The following is a 10,907-nucleotide window of genomic DNA, read 5'->3' on the forward strand; positions in this document are numbered from 1 at the left end:
TTTATTTGAGAAACATCTGCTGAGCTCATTTGTGTGTCCATCAAAATGCTGGGTGCTCGTTATATAATGGGTAGATGCAGTCACCACTTCTGCCTTTATTGAACTCATAGCTCTATGGGGGAAATTAGGATTAAATGCATAAATTATACACACACACACACACACACAAACACACACACACACACACACACATATTTGAAATTGAAACTTTTGATGAGTGCTCTACGAGGGAAAAATGCCATTATGAGAGAAAACCAAGAGGGTAGGCATAATTAAATTGGGCCAGGAAGTAACTTTTGAGTAAGTGATTTATACGCTGAAACTTGAAGGCTGAGTAGGAGTTAATTGGGTGCAGAGCAGGCAGAAGAACATTCTAGGCATAGGAAAGCGCAAATTGTAAGGCCCAGAGTAAGGGAATAATAATAATACTTCATTATAGTAATTATAAAAGTAAAGACTTACTGGACTCTTATGTGCAGACTACTATACCAATTGCTTTAACACTATTATGTCATTTTATCCTCAAACACCCTCCTGGGTAGATGCTATTTTTATTCTTATTCTACAAATGAAAGAGCACTGAGACTAGAGAGATTAAGTAACTTATCCAAGGTCACATAATATGTAAGTGCTGGGATAGGGGTTCAAATTCAGGCAGGATGATAAAAAAAACATTCCAAAAATAGTCTTTATTCAGCTAAATAACTTAAAGTTGGTGAGTCCTCTGTTAGGGTTCAGTTGCAGACGACAGATACCATCTTAGCTAGTTTAAGGAAGAAGCGATTTATCAGGTACTTAGTGGTTTACAAAATCACTGAAGGAGCTGGAAAGGAAGCTCTCAGGCTCAGAGGTGTAGGCAGAGCTTCCAGATACAGCCTTCTGCTCTCCGGACCACATTGTTTCTTCTTGATGAGGGAAACTGCTGCTGCTACAGGAAACCACAAAATCTGGGAGCCAATGACTGCAGAACCACACTGAGTCTGGCCCAGTCTGCACCAGCAAAATGGATGCCTCATCCTCTGCCTCTCCCCTACTTAACTGAGGCCCAAAGTGAAGTCTCCCACAAGCACTTGTGATTAGCACAATTCAATCACGAGCTGGTAGCTGCAAGGGGGACCTGGGAAATGTAGTTCTTAGCTTTCCTGCTATGCAGTGCATGGAGGCATACCAGATGGCAAGGGCAGTCAGTCCACAGGATTCCAACTTACCCAATGGGGCTGGAGCGCAGGGAGTGTTGGGGAAGGTGGAGAGCTAGATAGGACAACCCATGAAGGTCTTTTGGCCATGTTAAGGAATTCATATTCCATATAGAATACAATGGGAAACAGGGATTAGCATAGTCATATTTTTAAAAGAAGATTAGTTTGGCTGATGTTTGGAAAATGGATTGGAGGAGACAGAAATGAATGCAGGGAGACCATTTACAGGCTATATAAAATTTGACAGATTTTAAATACGTTTTGGATATCAAATCAACATACTGTAGTGTTGAGTTAGATATGGGGAGTTAGGAAAGAAAGGTGTCAAGCATGACTCAGGTTTCAGGCTTCAGACACTGGGAAGGTTGGGGAGCATTCATTCAGAAAAGGCTGGGGAATGACTTGGTTGGGTGAGTGTTGAGAAGAATTGGAGAATTAAGAGTTCTGCTTTGTAGATGTTAAGTTGCAGATATCTCAGAGATACTAGTGGAAATGTTGAATGGACAGTTACAAAGGATTCTGGAACCCAGAGGATCCAGATTGAAGATAGAAATTTAAGAGTCATCAACATACTTCTTTAAAGCCACAAGACTGGATGGAATCACCTATGCACAGGGTATAGTATAAGAAGAGAAGGGTACATAAGAATGAGCCTGAGCCACTCTAATAATTAGAGTTTGGGTGGAGGAGGTAGGGCCAGCAGAAAGTGAGGGTGAATCAGAGAGGTAGGAGGGAAAACAGAAGACGGCAACAGAGTGAAGGAGTATTTCAGGAAGAAGAGAGTGGTTGTTTTTTTTTTTTAAGAAGAAAATTGTTCATTGGATTTGATAGAATGGATGATTTTGGTGACTTTTTGGTGATTTGGAGAGGGCTGAGGAATGCACGGGAGGTGAAGTGCAGTCAAGGTTTGCAGGCAACCTTTCTGAGAGTCTCGGCTGAGGAGACGAGCTGATGAGATTGCATGCTTAGGGGACTGTGAAGTCAAGGGGGCTTTGTTTTGTGCGTGTCTTGAATTGGGTGATACTGGAGCCTGTAGGATACTGGCGGGAATGATTCTATGGATGGGGAGCAGTACAATGAAGTTCCTGAGAGGGAGAGAAGGGATGGGATCCCGTCCCACAGTGCAAAGCGATCTTTGATAATTAACAGGAAGGAATTGACAAAGGGTAGTCACAGCCACAGACAGGCTGGGGATTTGGTGGTGAAAGGATGTTGGAAGCCTTGTGCGTTGGCTTCTGTTGTCCCACTGAAGCACAAGGCAAGGCTGGAGTATCAGCAATTTGAGGAGAGGATCCTGGTCCATCTGACTGAAGAGTCAGTGCTCAAGGTTTGGGACAGTCCAGATAGCTGTTGACATCTTCCCAGCCAGAACAATGCGCAGCTCTTTGTTGAATGTTTGGGTAACTAATGGACTATCCCGGTGCCTGGTCCTGACAAAAAGCATTTTATTCCAACAGGAGTTATCCTTTCCATCTCGAGAAGCCAAACATCACCCAGTAAAACCCAAACTCATTTCCTTGCCATAGCACAGAAATTCAAGTTTCTCTTCACCAGGCACATCAGTACACGTGTAATATATAACATATTTGCTGAGTACTCCTATTTGGATGGGAGACATAGGAATAAACAGAACAATTTAATACAGAATGGGAAGGTGAGAAGTGCTGAATCAGGAGGGGATCAATGTCAGGTGTCTGGAGAACAAAGATGAAACCCAACACATTTATTCGCAAACATATTTTGGCTCCCAATTTCTGTTCTTTGCAAAATCTCCCACTGCATTATTTACAGTTTTCTTCTTCTTTTCTGGTAGGGAATCGCCATTTCTGAGAGTGGCAGAGATCCTCATAATGAGAAATATTAGAATATTAAGAGGAGTCGGCAGCATTACAGAGAATCCCCTGGCAATGGGTTCTAATAGATGGCATGATATATCTTAAAGTGGAGGATTAAAAAAAAGAATCACATCCCCTGAGACATTTAAAAGAAACTGGAGCAAGTAGCTAGACGATATAGGGGGTGAGCACCCTATCCTGACTCCAGGCTACTTGTCCAAATAACTGTTTCCAGTCGGAAGTTTCCAAAATACTATGATTTAGCAACTGTGAAAGGCCCATGTGAGTTGTGATTGAATATGAAATAGGACACATGGTTTGCTTTATAATCTATCTGAAGAAGATGTTTTAAATTCTGGCGAAGGTCATGAGGTTTTAATAGGCAGGAAGCTCAGGCAAACTTTATCAAACTATTGGTTCTTATTTCCCTCCTGGGGCTAGAAGAAACCATGGGACAAAGAATTGGAGGAGCCCAGATAATTATATTTATCTTTTCCATTCCAAACTGCCAGGACTCACTAAAAGGCAGAAGAAACCAGCCAACGATCTCCATCATCTGACGTGCACTGCTATCTCAGGAAACGGGGCACAGAGAATGCATGCTCCAGTGTAAGGTTCCAGGTCCCCTTCACAGGGTTGTGCAACAGTCACAAAGGTCCTCCAGCATGCAGATGCGGGGACAAAAATAGGACTGTGAACACCCGCCCCCTCTCTCACCATCCAGCCCAGCGTATCTCACCACCAGCTCATGGCCTCTAGATCTCTCCACCCTTCCATGATTCTTCCTGTTTTCCTCAGTGTATCATATATATGTATACACCTTAGTGTAGTTTTTCTATATTCTACCTATAACCAGAATTAGCTGGCTCTCCTTTACTCCTTAAAGATACAAACTTGGACAGCACCACTTTCACAGCCTTTGGAGGTCTGAAGATCTCCCAGGAATTTTTACTAATTCCCAGGGACTGTTTTCTTTAAACCTTCTCCTTCTTCTCTTTCTCTTCCTTCTCCTCTTCCTCCTCCTCCTCCTCCTGCATAATACAGTTATGTATAGAATAGAATCATGTATAGAATCTACATGTATAGAATCTAAAGTATATTTTATTTGGAAATGGACCCTACACATTAAACTTGGAGGGGTCTTGTAGCCATCAAACCATGGTTCTTATTAATTTCCCAATTTCTTCTCAGATGTCTCTTCTCACTATGATAACCAGCATCAACAACACTCCCCACTTCTCCAAATTTTTCCATTCTTTGCTTTTCTTTAGTATTTAGAAAGACAAAACATGTTTTTTCCAAGGTAGGAAATGTCAACAAGATTGAGATATTATTATCACGTTTCCCTTGGTTGGGGATACAATAAATATTTGCATGTTGTGAAAAGAACTTAGAACTACTTGCTTTGTACTGATGGAGAAATGTCAGGGTACATTAAGTTCTTTCTGGAAGAACATGGACATGCTATATACATACATAAATATATATTGAGTGAAGAAGTGGGGGTTTCTGGCAAGTCTACATTTTATTTTCCATATGGTTTCTAACTCAGTTTGTTCACAGGCTTTGTTTTGGAATGAAACATATCCATCCAGAGTCCATCAAAGTTCTGAGTGCCCCCAAACTCCGATTATGATATGAAACTGTATGGGATGGGAGTTTTGATATCTCATTCAGGCGTTCAGTTGTTGAACCTTAGCTTTTTTTTTTTAAATAGATGATACTTTTTGTCACTGAATGACAAAACAATTAAAAGAGTACAAGCTCTTAGATGCTATGAAACCCTGTATGTCATGAAAAAGACTGTGAGCCAAGATCATATCCATCATCATGGCTAAAAGGTCTTTGATACTGTCTGTAATTCCCTTCTGTGTAAATACACACTGACTCGAGTTTATGGTATATAGAGGTCAAATTACAATCCTTGGCTACATGCTTAATAGAGTTTTTGTTGCTGTCTCCATTAGAAAGAAATTTTAAAGTCTGTGACTCAAGGACTATGTATTTCATAAATTCCACTAGTGATTCTTTCAGTTTGCTTGTGTATAGAACTGGCTCTAATTGAGCAGATTATTTTTGCTCCTCTTTCTTTGTTGAAATAGGCAATTGTTACTAACTTAACTACAAGAAGGATAATTTAACTTGTATAGCAGGAAAAATATGTACTCTGTCCTACTTTTATTTTAGCATGTGTTCTAGTAAAAATCATTAAACATGTAGATAAAGCTTGCTAGGGCTAACTCCGTAAGTGAAAAATAATTGTTACAATGATCAGTAAGCTAGTGATCTCTTAGTTTATTGAGCAGTTTTGGAAGCTGCGTTACTATCCCATCTATAATACCTCTATTCATTTATTTTGATGACTGAATAATATTCTGTTGCATTTTGTTTATCCACTCATCAGTTGATAGTCTCATCTGCCTTTATACATTTTTAAAAAATTAAATTTATTGGGATGACAATGGTTAGTAACATTATATAGGTTTCAAGTGTACAATTCTGTAATACATCATCTATATATCACATTGTGTGTTCACCACCCGGTCAGTTTTCCTTCCATCACCATATATTTGATCCCCTTTTACTTTCTTCTACCATTTTAAGTGACTTTTTTCACTTAGCGTAATAATTTCAATATCCATCCATGTTGTTGCAAATGGCAGTATTTCGTTTTTTCTTAATTACTGGAAGAGTAGTATTCCATTGTGTATATAGCACATCTTCTTTATATAATCATCTATTGAAGGACACTTTGGTTGTTTCCATGTTTTGGTCACCGTAAATAAAGCTGCAATGAACATCAGAGCACATACATCTTTACGGATAAACATTTTCAGATTTTTGGGTAGATACCCAGGAGAAGGATTGCTGGGTTATATGGTAATTCTATTCTTAATTTTTTGAGGAACCCCCCACACTGCCTTCCATAGTGGCTGCACCAGTCTGCACTCCCACCAACAGTGTATGAGGGTTCCTTTTTCTCTACAGCCTCTCCAACACTTGTTATCATTTGTCTTGTTGATGATAGCCATTCTGACTGGGGTGAGGTGATATCTCATTGTGGTTTTGATTTGCATTTCCCTAATAGCTAGTGAGGCTGAGCATTTTTTCATACATCTGTTGGCCATTTGTATATATTGTTGGGAGAAATTTCTGTTCTCATCTTCTGCCCATTTTTTAATTGGATTGTTTGTCTTTTTGTTGTTGAGTTGTATCTGTTCCTTATATATTTTGGATATTAGCCCTTATCGGAGGCATTGTTTGCAAATATCTTCTCCCATTTGGTTGGTTGCCTCTTTGTTTTGTTGATCGTTTCTTTTGCTGTGCGGAAGACTTTTAGTTTCATATAGTCCCATTCATTTATTTTAGCTTTTACTTCCCTTGCCTTTGAGGTCAAATTCATAAAATCCTCTTTGAACCCAAGGTCCATAAGTTTAGTACGCATGCTTCCTTCTATGCAGTTCATTGTTTTAGGTCTTATGTTTAAGTCTTTGATCTGTTGTGAGTTAATTTTGGTATATGGTGACAGGTAACAGTCTAGTTTCATTCTTTTGCATGTGGGTCTCCAATTTTCCCAGCACCATTTATTGAAGAGGATTTATTTTCTCCACTGCATGTTTTTGGCTCCTTTGTTGAAAATTATCTGTCCATATTTAGGTGGATTTATTTCTGGGTTTTCAATTCTGTTCCATTAGTCTGTGTGTCTGTTTTTCTGCCAATACCATGCTGTTTTGATTATTGTTGCTTTGTAATACAGATTGAAATCAGCAAGTGTGTTACCTCCAGCTTTGTTCTCTTTTCTTAGGATTGCTTTGGCTATTCAGGATCTTTTGTGATTCCATACAAATCTGATGATTTTTTTTTTCTATTTCTTTAAAAAAATGCCATTGGGATTTTGATGGGGATTGCATTAAGTCTGTATATTGCTTTGGGTAATAGGGCCATTTTAACTATGTTGATTCTTCCAGTCCATGAACACGGAATGTCTTTCCATTTCCTTATGTCTTCAATTTATTTTAAAAATGTCTTATAGTTTTCAGTGTATAGGTCCTTCACATCCTTTGTTAAGTTTATTCCTAGGTATTTGCTGTTATCTTGCTATAGGTATTTTGTTTGACTGAGTGGAACTGTATCATTTTATTCTTTTATTGACATTTTTGTATGATTTGGGAAAGAAGCAGAGAAAAATACTGGGGGTACCAAAAATATGTATACACATAACTTGCATTCATCTTTTGTTATCAGTATATATTAAGTATTACAATTTTAATAGTTTTTTTCTTTCTTAAAAATTTATACATTTTTTGTTACCCTCTGTATATGTGTTCAATCTGCCATATTTAACCAAAAGTGTACATCATTGTTTTAAATCAATAATACAGATATATGTCTTGTGCACCTGAAACTAATAAAATAAAATAAAAATAAAAAAATAATACAGATATATTGTACTTCTTTTGACTAAAATATAAACAAAACAATTGCGTGTGAACAAAACAAATTAGAATTGACCTTGTCTTCTAACAGTCCACAATTACAAGCAATAAATTATGATGCGTATGGGTATTGCTTATAAAAAAAGTCATTCATATGTTTAATGTTTTTTTGAGTGGCCCCTTTAAAATATTTGTTTCTTATTTCCTAGTTTTTACTTTTTAATTTCATATAATTACATATTATGTCATTGTTAGCTCTCATATTAGAGGTAGTTGACTCTAAAATTGGTCCCATCCAAGAAACTTCAGTCACTGAAGTATCAAGAGACATTTAACAGTTGCGTTCATCCTCAAGCATAGTTCTGGATGTTATAATAGGGTGGTGTCTATTCTAGGTAGAAACTGTTAGTTTCATTTCATTGGGCATATAACATATAGTGATTTTAAAGATTTCATATTTATTGTGTCCTTTATAATTCATTGTCAAGACAGTATTGTAACAATATGGAAATTTAATTAAAAAATCACCCACAGTCTCTCAGTTGTAACAAGTTTGGAGTTTTTAATGCTCCCATCTAATCCTTGTATATTTGCATTTCTAATTCTTACATAATTATTTATATAAGTACATTTCAATATTCTGGTTTATTTCACATACACTATATTATAACCATTTGTTTTCATTGCCTTACTATCCTCATAATCATCATTTAGTGGCTGAATTATATTTAAGTATGTGGGCTACCGTATTTTACTTAATCATTCTCCTAAGGTTAAGCATTTGGGCTGTTTTCAGTTATGTTGAGTAACTGATGCTTGAATGGGGATAAGTAATACATATTTAAGAGGAAAATATGCACTATGTATAGGCTTTGTCTCAAACCAGCCTAAGTTCTGTTTTTGGCTCAACCACTAGCTTTGTGGCCTTGGGTAAGCTTCTTTTTATTTGTTTTAACATTACTGTGTTTGATGGAGGTCTCTTTTACATACAGTAAATTGCACACATCTCAAATGTATAAATCAGTAAATTATTACATATGGATACACATACATGACCATATTTATGCCCCTCCCTGCCAAGTATAACCACTATTCTGATTTAGCGGTATTGATTAATTTTGTCTTTCAACATTCATATAAATGGAATCATACAGTATTGCTCTTTTATGTCTAACTTCTTTTGTTCAATGAAATGTTTTGAAATTCATCCATATTGTTGTGTATATCAGTTTGGAAGTTTGTTCTTTTTAATTGCTCTGTAGTATTGCTCTGTGTGGTTATCCCAAATTTGTTTATCCTTTCTTCTGCTAATGGACATTTGTGTTGTTTCTACTTTGGGCTATTATGAATAGAGTTGCCATGGTTACTGTGAATATTCTTGTACAAATCTTTTTTTAGGCACAGGCATTCAATTCTCTTGGGTGTATATCTAGGAGTGGAATTGCTGTATTATAGAGTAAGTGTAATTGGTGATGCTGATAAATGTGAAAAATGTAGACAATCACAAAATTGAGTGGGATGGAAAATATGCCAAGACCAGACTTGAGTATATCTTTTTTTCCCTGTAAAATCATTTTATTTTCTGTTACATAAACATCTTTCTCATGTAATGTTACTAGTCCAACCTGTTTATGGGTTTTAATAGTTGGGGTAAATATATTTTTAAAAAGCTTATCTCTATTATACAGAGTTGTGATATAAAAATGATTCATAGGCTATAGTTTTCAGAGAGCAGTTAACTAGACTAATCCTGCGAAAGAAACTTTCCTATTTAAGTCTATAATATGGAATGAAAAGATATGATTAAAAAAATCTTCTGATCAAAAAGCTTGAGATCATCAAAGGAATGTTTACCATCCTCTACAGAGAGCCACAAGGATTTTTCATAATCTCCTTTGGTTCCATGATGGCTTGGCAGATGGAGATACCATACAACTTCTGAAAGCATGCTTTGTTATCTTTTATGTTGATTTCAGAACAGGAAACCATAATTCTGATCAATGTCTTATGACGCATTCCATCACCTTCACGACCCGATGAAGCTTCTCAGCAAAGAACATCGGTTTATTTGTGGCACACTTCACGATCATTGTGAAAATTGACATCACCTTTCATCTCCTGCTCCAAACTTTGTTCACGCTGACTCTACTTGGCATACTTCTGAAACACTTTGCGAAGATGGGGATAGCTTCTGGTGGTAAGAACGGTATTGAACACACTCACATCTGTCCCTTTTCTCCTTTTCCCTGTCATCTGAGTCAGCCAAGTCCTCATCTATGCCACGATCCTCAGATGGGTCACCCTTAACACGAGAGAGCAAAGCCTTCCGGTAATCTCCAGATGTGTCTGAGGTGATGTCTTTAGCCAGATATCACTTCAGTTCTTCTCTATAGACTCTAATTTCTCTGTTAGTTCTCGATGCCAAAATTTCATTCAGAGTGTTTTCTTCAGTTCCAAGGCCCTTCGTGGCAGCATGAAGTTCGTCAGCCTCCAACTGGGCAGGAGTTTTCAATAGAGCCAAAGCTACTTCCTTGAGGTGTCCTGTAAGGGATTTCTTCAGAGCTTCATCCAGGAGCTGGCCTTTTTCCTGGAGATAATGCTGTTTTGATCTGTTGACGCTATGCATTGTTTCTCTTAGTTGGAATGTCAATGATGGTTGCTTCATCCACACTTTTAACTGTCATTGCTTTATGCAAGGCAGCAACATCTGAGGAGGGTTGAAGCTAGGATAGGGGCTCACTGTTGACCCAGGACCACCTTTGACTCCTTTAACAGTTTTAAGTATTCCTATTCATTTTCAATAAACCAGGCCTGCTTGAGGAATTCTGATACCATTGCCATTTTTAAACAAGTTTCTTTTTTTTTTCCCTACCTTCTTCCAAAGAGCTAAACAGAGAGAGAGAGTCTTCTTTGATCATTTCACACTCTGGGATATAGCTTTTAAATAAAAATAATAATACCTACCCTGAATAGTTGCTGTGAAGTTTAGGATATGGAGGAGTATAAAGTACCTGGCATAGGATCTGGGGTACAGTAGGGTATTCACTGAATGGGCTCTATGATGAAGGTGATGATGATGGTAGTGGTGATGATGATGAAGATGATGGTAATATAATTTCTTTGTATGTATGGATTAATTAAACTAAATTAATTTATTAAAATAAATTAAAATACAGAGCTGACCTCTTTCTCTTATCCTTGAAAGAAAGTCTGAAAACATCCAAGAAGGTCCCTTTTGTTCATTGGCTACACTTGCGATTCTTAATAAGATTCCAGCATCCTATCCCTGAGATTCTGATTTTATTTTCCAAAAATGGGGCACAGACATCCACTTGCCTTAAATGTTTCTCCAGTGAGAAACATTTAATCTGCAGTCAGAGTTGAGAACCACGGCTTAACAGAAAAACTACTTCATAGCTCGCCTCCTGAGACTTTGC

At 37.5% G+C, this 10,907-nt stretch overlaps 1 pseudogene; it reads right to left on the reverse strand.

The window, feature by feature from the left end:
* Window positions 1-9,320: 9,320 nt before the first annotated feature.
* LOC109451154 (annexin A1) lies at window positions 9,321-10,311 on the reverse strand (annotated as a pseudogene).
* Between the last annotated feature and the right edge of the window lie 596 nt (window positions 10,312-10,907).

Source organism: Rhinolophus sinicus, linkage group LG04, assembly GCF_036562045.2.
Source record: "Rhinolophus sinicus isolate RSC01 linkage group LG04, ASM3656204v1, whole genome shotgun sequence".
NCBI classification, from domain to species: domain Eukaryota; kingdom Metazoa; phylum Chordata; class Mammalia; order Chiroptera; family Rhinolophidae; genus Rhinolophus; species Rhinolophus sinicus.